Source organism: Pogona vitticeps, chromosome 10 (assembly GCF_051106095.1).
Source record: "Pogona vitticeps strain Pit_001003342236 chromosome 10, PviZW2.1, whole genome shotgun sequence".
In the NCBI taxonomy this organism is placed as follows: Eukaryota; Metazoa; Chordata; class Lepidosauria; order Squamata; family Agamidae; genus Pogona; species Pogona vitticeps.
In genome coordinates, this window is record NC_135792.1 from 4,516,660 (window position 1) to 4,541,060 (window position 24,401).

General features: G+C 41.3%; 1 long non-coding RNA gene across 1 annotated transcript; it reads left to right on the forward strand.

Moving 5' to 3' along the window:
- Positions 1-24,401, forward strand: LOC140702156 (uncharacterized). Its single transcript, XR_013538604.1, has 5 exons — positions 1-8,205; positions 10,504-10,606; positions 12,198-16,215; positions 20,960-23,226; positions 24,084-24,401. It is a non-coding gene; the product is annotated as an uncharacterized LOC140702156 (long non-coding RNA).

Below are 24,401 nucleotides of genomic sequence, written 5' to 3' on the forward strand. Positions count from 1 at the left end.
TTGCAGCACAGAGGCTTCTGCGGTTTAACCCACAGAACCACCACATACCTTTTAGGGAGAACAACTCCATGTATTCTCCCCAATCAGCATGGCCATTGGCAATGCCACTTAAGGGGATCTTAGCTCGGTGGTTTAGGCATCTGGCTGCAGAGCCAGTAGTTGGGCGTCCAATTCCCCACTGTGTCTCTGGTGAGGAGAACAAACCTGTGTAGCCTTAGGTGAGCTGGACAGTCCCAGGGCTCCCCCAGAAGAAGGGAATGATCAACCACTTCTGAGTGTTCTCTACCTTGAAAACTCTGGAAAGGATCCCCATAGGTCAGAATTGATTTGATGGCACATCATTATTTATTGAGAGTGATAGTCCAAAAGAACAGAATTTAAGAGCTCTTCTGCTTTTCTGTATCCCTTGTGTAGATCTTTTTTTTATTACCCCATGAGATGACAACATTGTGGGACTTTTCTCCACCTCTTCTCCTTCCCTTCATCACCTCTCACCAATGCGTGCCCTTCAGTGTTGAAGTGACACGATTTCTACTCATCTGTCAAAGGGGTGGATGATATTGGCAGGGCTGAAAATTCTGGCTCCTCTTCCTGGCGCCACCCAGCAAAGAAGTCATTTTAAGTGCCTTACTCTTTACAAACTTCCCGAGGAAAACCTTCACTGCTGATCGACGTTTCTCTTTGCATGTGTCTGTCACTTTGACGGAATATGCATTTTCTGTAGAGGTAAAGGGAGGGTGGGGAGAAGACTTTAAGGTGGCAATTTAGCAGCACGACATGCTGTGCATTCCAGATATCAGCAAATATTCCCTTTTCAGATGCCGGAGTGTATAAATACGCTGGGAGAAAAGAGAAAGTGGTGTATTTGAAAACACTCCCACACGTTCAACAAAACACGACCAACACTTTACGTGTCATACCTTGGGATGCAATTGCTTTTAACTCATCCTTCTGAGAAGCTGAAGTGGAATTCTTTCGGCTGAATATGACAATTTTCTACTATTTTCTTAAGTGAAAATATCTTCTCAGCCAACTGCATGGTTGAGGGAAGACTGGAAGACAGGCTGTTCCAGTTGAGACCCAGGCATTTGAGGCACTCGTTGGCTAGAACTGTCCCACATCAATCCACACTGGAACAATGGAGCCCAAACGAGTTTGTTTGGGTTCATTTGTTTCCCACTTAAGATGGCGCCATTTTGAGGAGATGGGTTCTCCATGTACAGCCAAGTGAGAAAGTCATCTTTTCTGAAATGTGTCATTTGTTTCGAATGCTAGTGGTCCCATGTTTAGATGTAAGAACCTTTCCGTCCTTCAAAGAACCTTCAGTTTATGAATGTGAGGTAATCCTCTTGTGTTTACAATTCAAAATGCAGTTTGTGTCAATTCGTTCTTTGGGCGAACAGGCGTTTAGTGCTTCCCAGTTGACCTTCTCCAGCAAGCACTCATTCCAAGGTGGTGCCCCACGTTTCTCTTCCCATTTCCTCCTGAGTGGGTGTCCACTGGAGGAGGCAGGGCTGAGAAGTGTCAAGCCCCTGTACTTCCTTCCTTCTCTATGGTAAGGGGGGGAAATCCAAAATGTTTCTCAACAATAGGCAAGATCTTGTATTTTTTTGCCCCCCAAAAATTGCAAAGTAAACCATGAATGATGTGCAGGAAACATTATATTCTGATCATAATATAAGGTTTTTTGGACAATATTTGATTTTTTAAAAAGTTAATATTGTTACCGTCTGTGCATTCTTAGACAGAAGTGAAAAATACCTGTAATTGACCATTTTTACAACAGGATGCCTGACCGAGGGACCTTTTTTTGGGTTGAGGACAAGAAAATGTGCAGATATTCACTTCATCCTTAGTTAGGGCTAATCATTCAATTTTGCCTATTATTAATAAAATTCGCTGCTGGTCTAGATAGTTCAGTGAGTTGGGGTACCTAGAGGTCAAGAGTTTGATTCCCCGCTCTGCCTCTCAGTAGAAGAGTCAGTTTGTATAGCCTTTGGCAAGCTTCACAGTCCAGGACGACCCTCGAAGGAGAGAATGGTAAACCATTTCTGATCATTTAATCCCTAGAAAACCTGAGAAGTGTTGCCACAAATTAAAATCAACTTGACGACACATGAGTATGATTTTAATAAGAGAAGCATCTGGTTCTGTCTTTGATCACTTAGTGACAGCAATGCAAATACTACAGGTTTCTGTTGAGCCACAGCTATTAAAGATAAAACCGTATGTGATTTATAAATACATTTCTCCCATCCAAAACCACCATCCTGATCATCTTTCTTTCTTTCTTTCTTCAGTTTGATGCTAAAGTTTTGGGAGCTATTTTTGGTCTATAAAATGGTTGGGATCCTTGTGCTTTCGTAATCTCAAAACGTGGGTGCCTCGGACGTGTGCCTTATGGAACATCTATTTAAACTTGAAAAGTTGCCGAAGGCTGTGCTTATTTCGACTTAGAGCAATAATTCAAATTAATTGCTGGTGGTTTGGTGTTGAAAAAAATATGCAATCCAATACATTTCTGTAGCTTTGAATCATTTACAGACTCATGAACTATTTTGGTCAATTCTCGTCTCAAGAAATTTAATGCAACATATATGTGAAGAGATTACCTCTGTTTGCTTGGATATGATCTGGTTGAAGTATTAGTAGATTTCTATAAATCTGAGCCTGCCAGATGCCCCTTCTTTTAAGAACTATTTATTATTGCCATATGCCTTAAAAAAAAAACACCAGAATCGCATAGGCTTGTTGCTTTTTCTCCTTAAAATAGTCACTTCCTCCAGGACATGATCCTACTGTTCCTTAGGTTGGAAAATTTATTTTACACATAATCCAGGAGGCATTGATCAACATATCTGACGACATTAGCAAAACTTCAGTTCCTTTGCAAAATATAAATCATGCCCAGTTTGTAATGAAAAAGGGGAAATCATTTCACCATCAAAAAGAGCTCTCATGGGGGTATTCCCAAATCTGGTGTGTGTGAAGCAAGTCACTTTTTGTGGGAAACTTCTTCCTAAAGGTTGTAGCTGCATTCCAGTGACATGCATACACTCCTGGCAGGAAGCAGGGTAAACCCTTCTTCTGTCCTTTCGCTTAGAGGTACAGTAGAGCATAAGATCAAAGGGTTATTTTAGCCAATCCTAGTTACAATTAGGTAACTAGTATCCTATTTGTTTCTCTCATAACATACTATATAACCATGCTAAGTCAATAAAAAGAGCCCTCAGGGCATTGCCGGGAGGCTCCTCTGGCTCGGACATCCACTGTTGACTCCTTTGTTCTCTCTCTCTCCAAGGCAATTAGCTTTTCCTTTGTTCTATAATCACCACAACTTTTAATTGTTACTTTTAGTTTTCTTGGAAAAAAGACAGAACATCCATCCATCCATCCATCCATCCATCCATCCATCCGTCCGTCCGTCCGTCCGTCCGTCCGTCCGTCCGTCCGTCCGTCCGTCCGTCCGTCCGTCCGTCCGTCCGTCCGTCCATCCGTCCATCCGTCCATCCACCCTTCCTTCCTTCCTTCCTTCCTTCCTTCCTTCCTTCCTTCCTTCCTTCCTTCCTTCCTTCCTTCCTTCCTTCCTTCCTTCCTTCCTTCCTTCCTTCCTCCCTCCCTCCCTCCCTTCCTTCCTTCCTTCCTTCCTTCCTTCCTTCCTTCCTTCCTTCCTTCCTTCCTTCCTACATCCATCTGTCCCTCCCTCCATCAAATGACATAGTAGTTCAGAGTGAAATCATTCACTCTGAAATCAATATTTTAAAGGTTTGGAATACCTTTTCTTTTTTTCTTTTTTCTTTTTTCTTTTTTTCTTTTTTTGCTTTTGCTGAAACAGGCAAATGAAGCTACCATCTTTGCTAATTTCCTCAGATTACTGAGAGATAATAGTGGTCTTGCATCCCCTAACAACAACCCTGCAAGGTAAGTGCCATTATGAATCCAGAGAGTTTAGATGTAATTTAAGGTTACAGACAGTGTAGCTTCCTGCAACACACTCTTTTTTTTAAAAAAGTAGCCTTTTCTTACAAAGTTATACTTAAAATGCAGTGTGAATGCTGTCAAAACAGATGACGGTGTCAGAAATTCTGCCATGAATTTTTGGAACATTCATTTCCAATTTTTCTGTGCTGTCTACAAGATATTGGTGCATGGCCTGAAGAAGTGGATTTGAACCATAAGAGGTCACACTGATTGTTTGATGATCATTTATATATATATATATATCTATCTCCAGGGAAAAAGTTGAGGAAGGCAGTGGGAGTCGCACGCCAGCTGGTTTATTTGCTGCTATCAGAGGTGGGACTGGGAGATATTTATCGGGCACCACCAGACATCCATGTAGAAGGAAGAGTCTTAATTTCTGCCAGAGACAGCCCCCTCAGTGCTATTGATGGCCTGCGCTGCTGTCCGTCTTGAGAAATGAAAGGGCTGCAGGCGTCTCCACTCAAGACACCCTGTTGATCGACCACTTCTTGTAGCTGCCTGAAGCAAAAGAGGGAAACGAGAGAGAGATTGAGAGAGATAGAGAGAGAGAGAGAGAGAGAAGAGAAAGAGATTGGACTGCAAGTTGGGGGATGGGAGGAGAAAAGAGGAATGAAAGAAATATGTTGGTGGCAATTGGGGAAGAAATGTTGTGTCAGGAGAGATGACAGGCAGGCCACATATCCCCATTATTCAGACAGAGATGTGTTGGTGCATGGATATTTCTGATATTCTGCACTGGGGACAGCTGTAAATCATGCTGATAGCTGCTGTCAAGCTACATTTCAATGTGTTGGTCATGTTCTGTCTATAAAAGGTATATTGCTCCAATTCTGGTGCTCTCTTGCCCTTGTGGGAAACTTTTTCTCTTTTTTTCCTTTGGGTTTTTCGCTCTCTCTCCACCTTTCATGACACCTCGCCTTTCTCTTCTTGCCCCCCTGACACAATCTAGCTGCAGCATTACAGGAAAATGATGCCAATCATAAAATAATGCATATTTCAGGTTGTTTCTCTTTCCCTCCTTTGACAAAGATTTTAACAGACAGGGAAACAAACCCCAGAACATTTCCTCACAACCAAAATAAACCGAAGAAGGAAAAGGAAGAAAGAAATGAAATCAGGAACTCTTTCATGTGACAATTTTTTTAAAATGACGATGCATTGCTCGAATCAATTAATCAGGTTGTTTGCCTTCCCTTCCTCTTTTGGATTGAAGTCTTTACGATACCATCAGCGTTTATAACCAAGCAGAGGCAAGGAAACAGAGGCTACCAAGTAAGACAAAATGCACAACAACAGCCTCTAAAATAGGGGACATCATTGCCTTCCTGAAGGCAGTGTGGAAATGGCAGCTGAGTCAGCAATAAAATGAAGAAAAGAGGATGCTGAGGAAATATGACCTGGGTTCATTCTAAGGAGTTAACAAATACGTGATCCCCCCCACCCAAGTTATTCCTCTTGGAATAATTTGGGGATGGTGAGGTCTTGAAGGAGCAACAAAGATCCCATTTCAGGATGAGAAACAAGATCAAAGGAGTTTGATCCCTGAGATGTCACAGACATGGTGTAGGCAAGGGTAAGACACAGGGAAGGCTGGTGATGAATTTTGTAGAGGTGGCGGATTCGCAGTGGGTTTTAGTCCAAAGTGCTGAATCCTGATCCCAAATAGCATCAGCACCTTGGAGAGCTCCTTGAAAACTGTGATGAAAACATTTGGCATTCTCTGCTCCTGCAAAACTGGCATCATGAGCTTTCATTGGTGGAAGATATGCAATACCCATACAAACACCTCTACACAAGCCAGCAAGCTTTGGCAACATCTGGAAGCAGGTGGGGGTGGATATCTAGGCTTTAAAGATACCCTTCACATGTGAATTAGTTACACATTGACTGAAATCCTGTTGTGGTGTTATGCAAATGGCACCACTTTTAAATCCAATTTGCCATCAATTAAGAAATCCTGGTAGATGTTGTCTATTGCATGCTGAGTTACGCAACTCAGTATGCAATGGACAATGTCTATGGAGTTTTCTTAACTTACACCAACGTACATCAAGAAGGTACACTGTTTGTGTAACTGAGCCACAGGATTTCAGCCAATGCCTCTAGCACTATTCATCTTGATCTTTCTTTTCTCCTCACCTGAAGAAACAGAAGGGTATCAATCCCTTTAGACTTGAACTGGGATCATAAGACCTGGCAACCCTAGATCCTGTTTCACTTCTAAAACCAGGTGAGATTGGGTGTGTTCAGAGTAGAATAAAGTGCTGTTTTGTAGGTGTAGACCAACCTAGTTGTCTACATTGGTAATGCATTGTGTGAGGAAGACAGAAGCAAGTAACCAGAAACTCAGGAAGACAGCTGTTGATTAGATAAAATCCCAGTCAAACTGGTAAAGCTTTGATAATGCTTCCTAGCCAACATCCAATGGGTAGCTTAGAGGTGGAACGGCGTAAGGTCAACCTACAACTGGTTGACATTGCAGTGTGAGATTTGGAAGCATGAAAACAAGAACATTAGTAAGCTTTATGAAAGTTGGCCAGAATACCAGCAGGATCAATGGGAAGAACTGCTGAGATGCTCAAAAATATGCATTTTGTTTTGACCCCAAACCCCAGAATTCTCTATTTTAAGAGTCTCACTGTCAGTCATTCCCCTAAATTATGCTTACCTGGGGAAAGGCAGGGCTGGAAGACTTTGTAGCCTAGCAGTTCCCAGGAGTAGCTAACTACTAATAGACACCCCAGTCTTGAATTCCCGCCTCAAAACATTGCATGATATAACTCAGCAGGGCTTCCTTCTGAGCAGACATGCAAAATATTTCACTATGCCCATGCTTGAGTTCACACCGTCATTGCGAGTAGAGGCTATTTTCCTTTTTAATTCTTTGTGGTTGTTGCTTAGCTTCCTTCGCGGCTGAAACCCTTGATTTTCGCTTGTGATCTGCTAAGATGCGCTTGTCATCTCCCGCAAGGTGATTTTAGTTCTCGGATGCCAGGAAGCCTTTCCCACTGATCAAAACACAGCTGCACGCAGGCTTGCCTGATCAGTTAATAGGTGCCACAACTCCAGGGCACGTCTGTCTATACCTGTGAAAATAGATGTAATTAGTATAACAGATATCATATGTATATGCAAATCCCGGCAGGTAAAAATTACTTGTGAGGTTTTCCGTTGCCTAACTCAAGGAAAGCTAAAGAGAAAAATCTATGACCTACATCCAGAATGATTCTTTTGTCTCAAATCTGGATTATTTTTTAAAAAATTCAGTTTTTTTCCCATTGGCAGAGGATGATCATGTTGTTCTATTTGTTTCTGTACAATGCTTTGTTCTGATAAATGTTTGGTCTTCATCCCTCTTCTCCACCATCCATGAAATCTTACAAATTTCATGCATATATTCATTGTTGTGTTACATTAGACTGGAAACTCCTTGAGGGATAGTTGGATCTGTTCCAGGGTACCACCAATTAGTATAGTCACAGACAGACGGAAAGGTTTCATGCATGTTGTCAACAATGGCACAGAAACTAGCCAATAGGTACTCTGCAGAGCGGTGCTGATCCAGATTTTGGAGGATCATTGCTTATTTATTTATTATTTATTTATTACTTCAATTTATATACCACCCTGTTAGTGCCGAAGCACTGCTCTGAGTGGTTTACAAAGGATTAAAACAAAACTTCATGACAAAACACTAAAATATAACACAAATAGCAGGAGGAGAAATTCTCAGTTGGGATCAGATTGAAAAAAAAGGTGTTTCCAACTGTCTCCTAAAAGAATGCATGGAGGGGGCCAGGCATAGCTTCTGCAGTCACTGGTTAGATAGTTTTGGTGCCACCATTGAGAAGACCCTACCTCTAGTAGATGACCTTTGGGCTTCTCTCAGGATGCCTACCCAGAGAAGCCTGACCTGCGATGATCTGGTAGGTCGAGCAGATTACATCATTGGGGAAATATCTTGATATCTGCTTCAGAGATATCTGAAGGAGATATCTCCTTCAAAGAATCTACCTTTTCATGAGCATCTTCACCAACAGCTGCTGTCTCTCTTGCAGGTCCTCATAGAGTTCTTCATCATCCTCTTCTTCATACTGGAAGACAGCAGCATCTATTGCTTTGTCCTCATAACATTGCTTTTGTCTGGGACAGGCTGGGAGATGGAAGAAGATGTTGGCTTCACTAATGAAGGGGAGATGTAGGTCCTGACAGCACATGAAAGTGAGTTCAGGGATAGGACAGATGACCTTGGCAGGTGCCAAACCATGCTGACCTTTAATGCCAGACCTGCTACAGCAGTGGTCCCCAACCTTGGGTCTCCAGATGTTCTTGGACTTCAACTCCCAGAAGTCCTGGCCAGCAGAGGTGGTGGTGAAGGCTTCTGGGAGTTGTAGTCCAAGAACATCTGGAGGCCCAAGGTTGGGGACCACTGTGCTACAGAGTTGCATAATCCCCATGTGGAAAGCATCCAGGCTTTCAATACGCTAACGCAGCAGTTCCCAACCTTGGATCCCCAAATGTTCTTGGACTACAACTTCCAGAAATTCCTAATCAGCACAGCTCAGGGTGAAGGCTTCTGGGAGTTGTAGTCTAGGAACATCTGGGGAGTCAAGCTTGGGAAGCACTGAGATAGACAGAACAATGGATCCACCTTAGTATAAGGACACTTCCTAACACTCAGGTAAAACTTTTCATATATTTCAGAGAAACCAAAATGAAAAAAAAGAAAGGGGGGGGGCTGCCATAGATCCCTGAATGAAATATATTTGGGTCTGATTCACTCATACTTCTTGATCTTTAAAGGGTCACCATTCCTGGTAAGATACTTCTTCTTTTCTTCAATCTGCCCGAGGGGCAACAGAAAGATAAATGGCACTTTCGCTGCTTTCGCTCGAGGTGCAGACTTTTCCCCTGCTTTGCTAAAGAGATCCATTAGTACAGGACAATGGGAAGCTTTGATAAATGATTTGAGATTAAAGTTTGGACAATGCATTACAAGAAAAACCATAAACCGCATTATTACTCAGACATAAAACATTTCCTACTCGGATGGCAGAACTGAATTTCTTCTCCACGGGGGACCCCTTCTCGCCCTGATTTTCATTATTCACTTCCAATATATCTGCGGTAACCACAAAGGGTTGTGCCTCCACGTATCTTTGCCTTAAGTAAATTAAAAAGGCCTCTCGTGTTGTTGGGATACGCAAAGATCAGGCTCAAGATGAAGCCAACCCACACACCGTTTCATCAAGGAGCCACTGCTCCTGACACCATGTGTAATTCCCAGAGGCAAAAATTCAGTGGTTATTTTCTTTAGCATCCTTTCCATCCCATATTTCAGTTCCTTGCCAATTAAATTACATTAGCACAGCTATGACTAATTACTCTGGAGTGTTAGGGTAATGTAGATGTCCCTCATCTATGTAACATCTCATGGTGCTTCCCCCAAAGTTTTTGGGGGGTGAAGAAGAGAGAGAAGGGAAATGCCCTTAGATACCCCTTTTTGCATCATCATTATAGTTGTTTACTCATTCTCTATGTGTCTTCTTCAGGAGGACTTCCCTATACCAGAAGATAAACAGATTTTCAAGGTGTCCTCCATGTGGACATATGTCCCATCTGATTTAAATCTAAGGAGGAAGACCATAAACCTTGAGCTTCCTTGTCCAGAGCGAGCTGCCTCTGGATGAGAGACTCAGTGGACACAAGGATCACCTGTCCACTAAGGATGTGTCCTTTGGGGTTTTTGAAACCCACCTCCAAGAATTGTCCAAGAATTCCCCAGGCAGAATTTGGGAAATTCCAGCACATAGACCCATACCTACAGATAGCTCTAGAGAGCCACATTTCACTCAACTGGAGCAAGGCCAATTAATCTTCCTTCTTCTCCTAGATTATCTGTCCTAAGATTCCCCCACCCACCCAGATGTGTGGGTCAAGGGACCACTCCCATTGGCCTTCAGCCAGCCCTCTGAAACCTGCTGGTGGACCTTACATGGCAGGGTGCATTTAGGAAAGGAACTCATCACCAAGTTGTGCTTGGTCATTCGAAGGGCTAGCTGCAGTGGGAGAAACTAGAACTTCTTAGCACTTCCAGAGGGACCACCGTGAGATGTCCAAGGTGCCCAAAACGGTGTGGCATCAAAAGCAAAACTCGACAACCTCTGTTTTGCTCACCATCTACTTGAAGAACAAGCCTGCTTAACCAAACCAGAAAGGGTAGCAGTGAACAATAGTAGCAAGAAAGGAAGATACCTCTATTTTGATATGGGAAACAGGGCTCCCCAATTGGGTTATTTCTTCAACCATTCCCTGTTTCATGCTTGTCTAAAGGTGACTGGGTAGCTCAACAAGATCTCTCCCTATAAAATCAGACATGACAAGCTGGCTAAGTTGTCTGTCTTTTAACAAACCTATTCACTCTTTGATTTCTCTGTCCTAAGATGAACATACTGAAAAACACCATACATAAATTAAGTTTGCATTTTTAAAAAATTAATTGCTGTTGTCTTTTAACAGCTGTTCCAGCAACAGAGTTTCCTTGGGTCGCCCCGTACCCCCCAAGCCTATTGTCCTACATCACCCATCCTCACCAGATGGAAGGGCTGTCAATCATTGATGGGTATTGTAATTCAATTCATCCTGATGTTAAAAAATTTTCTTAGACTCTCACCTCAAAGAAATCACCCACTTTTGAAATCACACAATGTGTTCACTTGGGCTTCCTCAGAAGTAGGGGCACAGCCTCAGCTTGAGTGAAAACACTGTAAACTTGAACCATTTTGGCCGCATTTCCTAAAATATTTACAAAAGCGACTTTCAAATGAGGGGGAAAAATGCTTTCCTGTTTACAGCTCAGAAAAGCTGTATAGGCGGTTGGGTGAGTAATAATGGTGGTTTTTCTAAAAAAAAATGTATAAATCTGAGGCCACTTTTAGTTTTCATAAAAAAGGGAAATGAGTGCAAGAATGGGACGAGAGCAGTTGCGAAACTGGCATGAGAGACATTGAAATCCTCTTCATAATCCTATTTACATGTCTAGTAGGATGTTATTGCTATTTCTGTACATCTTGTATACAGCCTTAGGCAAGAAACAGCATACAAATACAGAGGTTTCTCTCGTGAAGAGCCGGCTAATATTATTGCTTATGTTTTAACCCTTGGCATGATCCAGTCAAAAAGGAACATTTACAAATCCTCTCTCTCTCTCTCTCTTTAATTTTTTGGGGGGGAAATGGAGGGACAATCCTAACATTAAGAAGAGCAGGTGGGTTAGTTGGCTCAGGCAGCAGGTTTTCAGAGGTGGCCGGAGAAAGATGTGTGCTAAGTGGCCTGCTTTGGACCTCCTGCGCTGTTGCTTTTGGGCGCCGCAGAGAACGTTGTATCACGGTCAAAACTGGAGAAAGATTCAGTTCTCTTACTGTTGGCATGTAAGAGACTTACTCTAGTCAGTTAGAAACACTGTCCTCCTCCATGGTAGAGTGTTCAGTGTGAGCATTGGTCCAAACCGGACAGGACAACTAGCACTTCGCGTGAAGCAAAATCCATTTTGCCACGAACTTTACGTTCTTCACATAGCCACATGCGTGACAGAGTGAACGGTGCTGATCTCCGAATGCTCGTTAACTGTACGATGACTTTTTAAAAGTGGTCTATAAGGGTATTGCCTACTTTTGCCTTTGTATTTTGTAATGACTACGTGACTCCGAGTTTGAGTCCTTGATACCAAGTCCTGAGTTCGAGTCTTTGGCACCAAGTCCCGAGTCTCACACCCCAAGTCTGAGTCTCTATTAAAAAAACAAGTTTTTCCCTGGAAAAGAAAGGAGTAGGTGGGTAAGTTTTGAGTTGTGATTCGAATCCCAGTCATTTAAAAAAACAAACTGAGCCTGGGGCAAGTCGCCAGTGTGACTTAAGTCTGACTTGACAGTCATGTGACTCAAGTCCCCCTCTGTTCAGAAGCTTTCTAAAAGCCTGTGTATTCTAGCATAAATGTAAGTTGTTGCAGCTTAGCTAGTTTTCCTTTGTGACTGGTCATCAGGAGGCAAACACAAATTTCCTATGCAATTCGGATGGCTCAGGCGCAGAGTTTTGAAGGAAATGTGGAGCTGGAGGGAAAATGCTCCAGGTACCCCAACCATAGGAAACTGTTCTATTTCTTTAGCTTTTAGAGAAAACTAAACCATTATACTGGCATTTTCCTCTATAACTCTCAGAGCTGCCTGACTCGAGCCACCTTCTGCTGGAAGGACATGTAGCATCTTCATCCACCCGGAAACCTCACAGAAACAAGGTTAACTTGGGAAATGAACCACAGACTCCCAACCATGAGAAAAAGCTGAATTCTAGACCCATTGGAACCTTCTGTTTCCCTGTCCGCTGTCTGGATGAAGTGTCAGCAAGAAACCAAAAGGAGAAGAAGAAGTTTCGACATCCGAAGGAAAAGCATGAGCTTTAAGCATGGAGACCTCCCTCTGTTTTCATCTTTAAGGTGAGGGTTGACTATCATTCTGGGGCCCAGACGGACTTCCCCTTGCAATAGGAAGTCACAGCCCTTTATGGTATCTGCCTTCAATAAACCTCACATGCTTGCACTGATGAGATTCCCCCGGCCACCTTACAATGGTTACCAGTTAGATTCCGCATTGATTTCAAAGTTCTAATGATTACATATAAAGCCCTAAACAGTTTAGGACCTCGATACCTGTCAGAGCGCCTACTTCCACCTAGTTCTACCCATGTCACTTGTTCTAGTCAGACTGGGCAGCTGAGGGGCTTAACTCTGAGTGAGGCCTGGAAGGAAAAAGCTAGAAACCGGGCCTTCTTGGTGGTGGCCCCTTGCCTTCGGAATATCCTTCCCCCTGAGATCCGTCTGGCTCCCTTGCTGGCCATTTTTAAGAATAAACTGAAGAGCTCTTTAGGCAGGCCTTCCCTCCTGCCACTACTTAATTTTTCCTCTGTTTTTTTTTTTTTTTTTGGCTTGTTTTAGTCTTTTTATTGATGATTTTAATTTTATTGCCTTTTTTGGACTGTAAACTGCCAAGAGCAGATCCATCTCGATAAGCCATATAAAAGCCAAATAAATAAACTCTAGTCATGAGTATATTTTATAACTGATGCCGTCGGATTGAGGAAGAAGAAAGAAGAACGCGTGTGTGGAGAGCAATTAAATGATCAATTTCAGAACAGACGCAAAATCCTAGTTTTCCTGCCCAGCTTCCTCTGGGTGCCTATGAGTGGGTGGCCACTGGAGGGACAAAAAATTAACCACCATGAACTTCCAGTTTGGTGCTTTGTGACCATCTCTTGTGTGCATATATTTCTCGACTCGTGCTAGTTAACAATCAGCTCAGCCTGAATTGACTGCAAGCCTAGAATACAAACCCTGTCTGTACTTCATCTAAATTCTTAGTAGAATGTACATTTTCTAAAATAATCACAAATACAGATAATAGACCTGCATCGCACTCATAGGAAGGCCTTTTAGAAATAATTTAGAAGATCAAAGATTTGTTACTTGGGGGGGCGAATCTCAAATTTCCTTTTGTTTCAAATCTTTTCTTTCAGAAAACCGATTTCATTTTACCCATTGAGGCTATGGTCTGGATGTTATTTATTAAAAGTTGACATATAATAACCATAAAGGGGAAAAGTAGAAGAAAGAACCAGCAACTTTAAGCTCTTTCTTACTGTACAGGAGATGATTATTAAGACAAATACGATGTAAAAGAGTCTGGAGCTAATTATATTCTATATAATCAGACATTGGTTGGCTTGTAATTTATTGCTTCCTAATTTGCATTTATTATCAAAGATAATCCATTTTCAGGAAGCACAAAATAACATGATGTAAGCTGTGATCAGAAAAGGATGCTTTTAGCTAACTTCAAAACTGTGTTCCAGTCTTTTCAAAACCAATTACATACAATTTCAGGAAATAACACACCGAAGACGTTCAGGCGACTTGTAATTGTCAGTTAAAAGAGAGAGAGAAAAAAAAGAAAAGAAAAACTAAAGTCATTTTTGGAAGGAAAATATCGTGATTTTTCAATGAAAGGTATTCATTTGGAGAGTGTTATAAAAATACACGAAAGCAGGAGGCCATTAGAAACAAGAGAATTGTTCATATGAGCCTTAAATTTGGATCCGATTCCGGGGCAAAAACAAGTTTTTTAAAATTTCAGCACCACAAAAAACAACCAAAAAACAACCAAACAAACAAAATACCACTAAAAGTCCTCACTCAAGGAGGAACATGGGGAGGTGTTCTGACTTTTAGTTTGCTTCTGCCCACTCTTAAAGATTAGCTAATTAATTGCTGAAAAATGGTGAAAATTGTTGTTGGTAGAGCATTAAGGTGGGTTTAGCATGCATGGACATTCACTTTTCTTCTAGAGAAGATCACGATGAGGGGAAAAGCTACCTTGGGAACCACTCAAGTATAGCAACATAAAATCATCATCATCATCATCATCTTAGAACTGCAGAGGTATAAAGGACTCTATGGATCATCAAGTCTAGCCCTTATGTAGGAGGCCCAGCGGGGAATCAAACTCCCCACCTCTGGTTCTGCAGCTAGAGACCTAAAACCCTGTGCTATCCAGCAGTTAAAACTACTGGATAGAACAGTCTCCTGCATTTTATTTATTAATTCATTTATTTACCTGGAGATGCCCGAGATCGACTTTTGGACCTGCTGAAATCCACACACGTGTGCTAACAACAATGTAGATCCTAATCTCTTTGCTATTCCAGGAGGAATATCTGCACCCTTGCAGATAGTGGTCAATTTTTTCAGGATTTGGAATTATATTGACATTAATATTGACCTTGTAACTGTTCTCCCTATGACCACTTTTTTTGCGTATTGAGACCAGTGACCATGCTGCCTATGCAGCTTTGCACGGAGGCACTGAGGCGCTGAGAAAACTGTGCCTATTGTTATTATACATGCCTGCAGCATTAGAGAGAGACAAGTCTCTTAATTTCCATTTCCCACTTATTTCTTCAGTTCAAAATTCGTGTGCTGAAATTTGCATGAATGACTTGTCTGTCTATTTGTGCATATATTCCTGGCGCCTGTATTTGTGCATGCTGTTTTGACCCAATGTGCGCATGTTCCCAAGTTTTATCAATGCATTTCAAAACTTGTGTTCCCCAATAGTGGTAATTAATTAATTAATTAATCCTGCCCAACTTTGGCAGAGCCACTATGGTGGGCAACAAACAAAACAAAATGAAATAACGTAATATAATAATTGAAAACACCAATGGAAAGACTAATAAGGTGTCCGACACAATGATAATAACTTTCAAAACAAAATAACATTACAAGAACAATAGGCGGCTGGCGGAGAGAAGTGGATGGATACAAAACAGAATTAATCAGAACATAAAATTAATTAATTTTAATTAATTAATTAATGTGGGGCAAGGCTGTCAGAGGCTGGTAAAAATGGCCGGATCATCTGCCGAGGAGTGATGGGGCCAATTGCACCTCGGAAACAATTTTAGGAACCTTCTTCCCATTTTATTTTAACCATCTCACCCGAGGAGGAGTTCTGAAGAATCTGAAAGCTGGCGCATGTTCTGCATGTATCACAATCTATAAATTGCTGTGTTTTTGGTTTTCCTTGTTTTAATCTTGTGAGATGCCTTGGGTCCATCCGCTGGGAGAAAGGGGGACTCCAAAACCAATAAAACAAATGCATGCACTCATTGATTCGAACAAATGCATTTCAGCTTGGGACTCCGTTTCGTTCCAGTGGATCAACATTATTACAGGTTTTTTTTTCCCCTCCCAAAACTTCATTTCCAGAGTAACAGGCTTCAAGCAGTTGTCCAGAAGCAGAATGCTTAAATGGCTCTATTTGTACATGTTTTGAGACTCTGCAGCTCTGCAGAAATCCTGCGGCTTTATTCTTAGAAAGGTCTCTTGATTCTGCTCTGCGAAGCTCTCGATTAAAATCCCCATCTGGCAGAGAAGTGGAATTGCCTCCTGCAACTCTCCCCCCTCCTCTTCCCCCCCAGCTTGCTGTGTTGTTGTTGCTGTGCTGGTTTAAGGTTAATGTTTTACTGCTTAGCTGAAGCCAGAACACCAGTTTCTTATTACAGATCTTTTCTTTCTTTCTGCTTTTTGCTTATGATTGATTCCTGTGGGTTTAGGCCAGCATTCATTTTCCCAATGTTAAACCAGGTCTACAAGAAGAAGAAGAAAATTTGTGGCAAATGCAGGTAACACACACAGAGAGGCTGGTTAATGTATAACAAAGTGATTTTATGAATAAATTTCTCTTGTCACTGCTGGGGTCAGGAGCTCACTTTCTGGACAACCATCCACCACTTGGTGGTAAGCATCTTTCCCAAGGAAATACCGATCACACGCTTTGGAATCAGCGATTCAAGGATTACACCTCGCTTGCACAGAATGGGCTCTGTGGAGCCGGCTGGGCATTCAAGGCTAATTTGACACTAAAAAGCTTCAGATTTTACAAGCTGGGCAAGGGGACGTGGTGGAAACAGAGTCTTGTAGGTAGAAAAATACAGGTAAATCTTCTCCATCTCCCCAACCCTCTGTGCCAATAAAATATGCTTACAGAGCAGGGAGAAAAATCAGTATATTTCTGGTCAGTGTCAGTTTCACAGTTAATCAATAATGTGTGCATTCCATCCAATTTCCAGATGGCTCGGCAGTAAAAAGATCCCCGTTCAAAGGACAACAACAAGAGGAACATGGTTTTTCAGTTCGAAAACAATTTTCCCTGATCTAGACATTTCTGCTTTGAACTGTCCCCAAGATTCACATTTTTTTCCTACCAAACTTTGCCTGAATTTGCCTACAATATGGTTGTATGCAAATTTCCTCTGGTCCATACATTTTTGTTTGTTACTGTCCTTAGTACACAGTTTTTTTGTTGTTGTTGTTGAAGCTTTCTGGACGGCAAATGTGTATTTGGAATTGTTTCAGCAGCAGATGGAAGGTGTGAGGACATGCATTTGAACAGTGAAATGTATATGATTTGATAATATGTTGGCCAACTCATCATAAAATGTGTTTTAATGTCAATTTTATTTACCATTTTAATATAATATTTTTGTAATTCCATGTTAATATTTGTATACTTACTCTTTTTAGCATTTACATGCTATTTTTAAAAAACTTATGTGAGCCACCCTGGGTCATAGAATCATAAAATCATAAAATCATAGAAAAGTGAAGTTGGAAGGGGTCTACAAGGCCATCAAGTCCAACCCCTATTCAGTGCAGGAGTACAATCAAAACATATCTGCCAGGTGATTATCTAAGTTTTTCTTGAACAATTTCCACTGGCATACTGCACTAACAGTTAGGAAGTTTTTGAAGGGTCTTTTAAAGGAGACAGATAGAAATATTTTAAATAAACAAATAAATGAATAAATCAATTAATGAATAAACAAACAACCGAACGACCAAACGACCGAATGAACAACTGACCGAATAAATGAATAAATCAATGAATGAACAAATGAAAGAAAAAAAGGAAGGAAGGAAGGAAGGCCCCTCTGGAGACAGGGTTCCTCATAAGTAAACTGAGAAAGCCCTTCCCTAAAGCAGGTTCCTCTGGTTGCATGACGATCAATGATGTCTGAGTGCAATCCTGGGTCCAGGTGGGACTTCCATGTTTTGCTTGTACATGTCTGCTCTGAGGTAGGTCTCATTGGATTCAGTGGGGGTTACCTCCAGGTAAGGTGATAGATCAGTTGTTTTCTTTGATAGTTTTGCTGGAGCCTGTATCATGCTCCAGTCCAGACTGGCTCACCAGACCTGAATTCACTGCAAAATACCTCCTTCCTCTCAAGAAATATCTTTTCTTGTTGAGAAGGAGAAGAAGGGAGGCGAAGGGGGGAAAAGCCAAGGCAACGAATCTATGAAAGTGAGACACCGACAGCGATACTAGCCAGATTCTCTTTGTTATCCAGGGAAATGACTCCACAAATATGACAATAAATCACTCCGGAAATCAATCCGAGTGGAGGCGACTGCTCCATGCTGATAATGCATCAATCAATATTTAATGTTTACACTTTAATTAATCCACACGGAGGAAGCATTCTTTCAGTGACATGGAAAAGAGATGAGAAATAAAACACCTTTGATATCAAACTGGCAACAACAGCCTGCCTATCTGTTAAGCTCCGATTGGGCCTTGCATTGATCATGGCACTCCCCCTCCCTCCCCCCGATCATTTTCTTTCTCTTCCACTAAGAGCATACAATGTCCCATTTGGCTATGAAATAAACACTGACTTTTTGCAGGGAGAAAAGAGAGACAGGAAAGGAAGAGGCCTAGCAAATCTGATCCCAGGGGGGCTGACATGTCTCCAGCCTAAAACGGGACGTGAAGGATGAGATGGGTTGCCACCATCTCGGTTCCAAGGGTGGTACTGCAACACCAGAATTGGCCTTCACAGATTGCATTTGCAGGACCGTAAACCCTCGTCCAGAAAAAGTTAGATATTGGGTGTCACCAAAATTGACAATTAGCTGCAAGCGGCTCTTGCCAAAATATTTCCATAGAGCTGGAATGCCATGAACTTTTCTAGGTAAGGACCAATGATCCATGAGGTACTAGTCCCCCTATATTTGGCACTGGTTAAGTCTTATCGAGAGTACTGTGTCCAGTTTTGGACACTGCATTTTAAGAAGGATGCCAACAAACTGGAGCAAATTGAGAGGAGGGCAACAAGGATGATCAGGGGAATGGGAACCGAGCCCAATGAGGAAAGACTGAAAGGGTTGGGCATATTTAGCCTTGAGAAAAGAAGACTGAGGGAAGTTTGGATATCATTCTTCAAATATTTGAAAGGCTGTCATACAGAGGAGGGGCAGGATCTGTTCTCAATCATCCCAGAGTACAGGACTTGTGATCATGGGCTCAAGCTAGATTTAGTCTGAACATCAGAAAATTTTTCTTAACTCTTAGAGCAGTATGACAATGGAATCAATGACCTCAGAGGGTGGCGAGTGCTCCAACGCTGGAGGCATTCAGGAGAAAATTAGAAAACTGTCGGATATAATTTGACTTGGATTCCATTGCCCTATAGGCCATTCTCAACTGAATTATTCTATGATTCTATGATGTTAGAGCAAATACTTGAGTTTTGAACAATTGTTTCTCCTTCAGGGTACAGCTCCAAAACCTTCCAGCCCTCTTGGTCCATGGTAGCTGGGGATTCTGGGAGGTGTAGTCCAAGAAAATCATATTTTCAAACTGTAGTAGATATTGAGGTGGTTAAGGATGTTGGACAAGAATGCCAGAGGCTCTACTTCAGAGAGAAAAGATGCCAGGAAAGGGCTAATATTTTGGCATTCCTCAAAGTAATATTTATTAGCCAATTTAACTCCAGCGAGTTATGTTTTTCGTTATATTTGGGCTGGTGCCCGGAGGTCTAATTTATAATAATAAAATATTTCCAAAGCACCAGCCAAACTCAAGTGGGTTCAACGTCTATTTCTTAGCAGAAAGAGGGAAAAAAGGAAAGATGTGGTTGGGCTGTTGAGCCCCCTTTAGTTTTGGTAACAGATGGTCTTTGCAGAAGTTGGAAAAAAACACATTACAAGCAGCAATCTTATCTGTAAGTACACAGTACTAGCACAACCTAAGACCTGGTGATAATTTTAATATTTCATTAAATGGCTGACCTGTGAACCATGTCCTGAAGTGGTCCAGAGCCTGCACAATCTACCAATACTTCCAACAACAGGTTAAAAATCCATTGAAGAACTTCCAATAAGTGACCAAAAACCCATTTTCAGGCATCTTGTAGTCTCATGTCACCTCCCTAGAGACATAACATTGATTCTGGATGTGAGGGTGTTGACGTTACTACTGAAGCAGGGAATGTGATTGATAAAATTTTGCTTCCTCCATGTTTATAGCTAACAGACTTGAGGTGAAAGTAGAGATGGGGAGAATATATTGGGTATCTCTGCCAACCTCAGATACATTCAGCCCTGGGTGCAGAAGCTTAGATTTTAGGAGTAGAGATGGGCACAAATTTAAAGAAATGAATCACCAAACTTGTTCAAAAATTGCTAATTTGTTGATTCAAAAATTGCTAATTTGTTGATTCAAAAATTGCTAATTTGTTGATTCGTGTTCATACAAATCAATGCCCCCAATGAAGACGAATCAATAAATTTTTAGTGATTTTTGATTCATCAATTCATTTGACTCTCCTCTGCAATCTCTCCAAGTCTGATGAAAGATTGGGTTTCCCCAAGCCAGCTACTGAAGGGCACTTTCCTGGAGGGGGACACACTTTGGGGGTGAATAACTTGGATCTCTGAAACCCAATCTTTACCAAGCTTGGCAGGATTGTAGAGGAGCATCAGTAGATGCTTCTCTGTAATTTTTGTGTCTCTAGGTTCTTGGGGGGGGACACCTTCCTGGGAGGTCCTACTTGTGGTTGCATATCTCAGACATTCGAAATCCAAATGTCACTAATCTTGCAGGGCCTGTAGAGGGGAATCAGAGGACACTTCCCTGCAAATTCAGTGTCTCTCAGTGCTTGGAGGGCCATTTTATAGAGTTTAAAGTTTAAAAAATGAATTGATAAATCGATTCATCAGGAAAAAAATTAAATTCATAATTCATGATTTGTCAACATGGTGAATCACAAATCAAAACAAATCACCATTTTCCTGTTTCGCACCCATCTCTGTACCAGAGCATGTGCATCTAAAATCCAAAATGAACCTGCCTGTCTCTTAGACATCCAGAATGACAGATGCCTTGCGTTGTGTAACTATTAATTGGGAATTGTTTCGCTCTGGTTGACTCGACTATTTATGAGCCATTACTTCGGTGCCTCTTCTTTGCCTACAGTCTCAGAGGGAAATAAGGAGTCATTGATGTAGCAGGTCCCATATGTGGGGTGAAAGAGGAAGAGAAATTGTACGTTTTTTCATTCTTCTACTTGTTTGTTTCCTTTCCAGCTTAAGAGTAGAAGCTCAGTGGGATACCGGCTACAATTTGAGCCATCTTACTGAAGCTAAGATGAAGTCCTACCTAGATGGACATAGAACTTCTGGCCATCCTGTGGGTGGTGCTTTGAATTCCATGGGAACAAAACAAGGGTGTATGTAAATAAAGGTATAGATGTGTTGTTGAGCTGTGTTCTTAGTTCTCACTCATACTGGAGTTGTTTGAATCATAGTTCATAGTTTCTTTCCCCCCTTGCTTTTATGGAATGCTTGGATTGGGACCTTGGACAGTAAGAAGTAAGTACTTTCTGCCTTGCACCATCCTTGATTCTTGTTAAGAGAAGCAGTAACTGGGTTTCTGGTGCATAGCAGCAACAGTGCTGCAGGTGGTCAGGAGGTAGTACTGCAGCTACCAATTTAACTAGGATCAGGTGACAGAAAGTGGCCAATAAGATTCCATGTGTTCTAATAAACCTACTGATGCTAACCTGGGTTCTCAGTTGGAGGTGTTGTGGAGGATCATGGTTCCCTGCTTCCACATCACTGCCAGCCCAGAATCAATAACGTGGTATAGAAATGGTCTGATTTCCACTTTCGGCACATTTGAGGATATTTGAGCTTTAGACTATTTGAAGCCCTAGGCTCACTTCTCCCAAGCTGAACATCTGCTGGTTGAAGAGGGGAGCATTTGTGATGAATTTTCAAAATGGAACACAGCTGACTGTTCTCTTTTCTCTCTCTCTCTCTCTTCTATGAGCATTGTAACAGCATCATTTGATAAGTATGTATGCCATTTAAGCTTTACTGTTTGTCAGTGACAAATAAAAAGTACGGTACTTAGTGCAATTATTCTAGCACCTTGCTAAAGCTTAGATTCTGGCCACAGGTGACTGGAGCTATAAAAGTTCCAGAATAAGAACAATGAGCCCTGTGAAACTAATGAAAACAATGGCCAGCTTCCTAGCGCTAAATCCTGAGTTTTAACAAGGGTTGCGTTTCTCAGAGGCTGCCAGGAACGAGTGGTTTGTTTAATCTAAGTCATGTCTCCAGGAAAACTTTTAAAAATAAAATTAATAAGTAAAATCAAGCCATGTTGCACAAATGACAGTATAATTAAGCTTTTTCCAGACCCTGCCAGTTTCAGGTTGACATTGCATTTTTTTTTCAAAAGCAGCATAAGCCAATCGTGTAAATAAATCCTCATTTGCTGCCAGACAGATTTTTGTGCTGGAACTTTTGCCCAGTAATCAAACTAGGAAGCTATGGCAGGGCTGCTGGTATTCAAATTTTGTTGAGTTTGTTTACCATTTTAATTGTGTTATTTGTTTGATCCTTTTTAATATTTGTAGACTTACTGTTTTTGGCTTTTAAGCATTGTCTTTTAATGATGTAAGCAGCCTGGGGTCTTTTTTTAAAGGAGAAAGGTGGGGTAAAAATATTAAATAAAGTTATTAAATAAAGTTATAAATAAAGTTATATATATGTGTGTGTGTGTCTTTGATTGTCTAATGGCCTTTAGGAGGTTTGTAGTACAGGGGCTGAACTCAAGTTGTAACTAGAGTAGGCCCATTGAATCAACAGACCTTGTAGAGGAGTTGACTTACCAACCCCCCACTGATTCAATGGGCCATTCTCTCTGCTAATTTAAGAAGATGCTCAAAACAAGACTGTTTAGTGAAGCCTTTGAGGGCATCCTTTCTTAATGTTTCATTGATTGACCACCATAATGTCTCCTGTTGAATGATTTTCAGATTTTAGCTGTGGGCTACCTTGTCTGTCTGTATGGGATGCTAGTATTTATACTTAATGTTGAGTATATTACTTAAGATTTATGTTATGTTTTGTTCCTTTTATTTTGGATGTAAACTGCCCAGAGTAGTGTTTACCACTGAGTTGGATGGATGGATGGATGGATGGATGGATGGATGGATGGATGGATGGATGGATGGATGGATGGATGGATGGACGGATGGATGGATGGATGGATGGATGGATGGATGGATGGATGGATGGATGGATGCTGAGTTTCAGCCAATGAAAAAGGCAACTGGGAAAATGTCATCCATTAAAAATAATTTCTAGACTGGCACAATAATAAACAAGCAACAAGTATGACAAAACCATTTGCTAAGTATTAATAAAAATCAATCAAAGATGTGATAAAGAATATATTTTCCCTACACAGCTGTAGCTATTTAATACCACTTTAAAGGGCATGGACTTATCTTATGGAATCCTGGAATTTCTGGAATCTGTGGACTCCGGTTACCAAGTGAGGTGTAAGTATTTTAGTAGCTAGTAAAATAAATAAATAAATGCCCGCACACACACACACACACACACACACATACATACACACGCACACACGCACGCACGCACGCACACACACACACACACACACACACACCATGCATCAGCATCCCACAACCTGGCCCTGTGCAAGATGTGTTCCAAGACATCTCTCTCTCTCATTCCAAACAGTATGGTCATTGAAGATGATGAAAGTTCTAGGTCAACATGTGTAGCAGTCTCAGGATTGGGAAGGCTGGCACCATCTTTCCATTGACAATGAAATAATGTGTTCATTCAATTTACACATTTTTTTTACCTTGAAGGACCAATTATCTGGGACACTGGCTCCAGCTGCTTGGATGTTCTTTATAACCACGTTCAAAACATCCCTTTCAACCAGTGCGAGAAAAAGTTAATTTTTAAAAAACGTTAACTGAGAATATTTTATATATTTTTTTAAAAAATCTTCAAATTGCTTAAAATAGGGATGTAAACAAATTTGATAGGCTGTATGGCTTTGCTGGCTCAGTGGCTTAGATATCAGACTGAGGTTGGGAGTTCAATACCCCACTGGGACTTTCAGGAGAAAAGCCAGCCTGTGTAGCCTTGGGCCAGCGACACGAATCCAGGGCACCTCCAGATCAAAGGGAGGGTTAACCACTTCTGAGGGTTATGTACCTGGAAAACCCTGGAAAAGTTTGCCATAAGTCAAAATTGATGGCACACGATGATGATGATGATGATGATGATGATGATGATGATGATGATGTTTTTGCTGCTCCTTGTTTGTTCACCACACAAGACCATGACAAAACAACCGCTAATAACACAATTTGTTCAACAGATTAATCAAATGCCACCCGGATCAAAAAGATGTTAAAAGACCATCTTAAGCGCAACCATTGTTTATTGATAGTGTTTACGATCAGCAGACATTGGAAAAAATGTGAACAACTTTGGCTGTTTATTAACAAAGGACCACGGAACCTTAATCTCATAAAGATAATCAACTTTTTCGTCCCTCTTTCCCTCTGCAACAGCAATAAAAGGAAAGCATTCTCATTACTTATTAAGATGTGGTACATCCTTTGTATATTGAGTTTCTTCGTAGACTTTGAACTCTTATCCCTCGTCATTCTGTTTCGGAGGCAAACATCAAAGC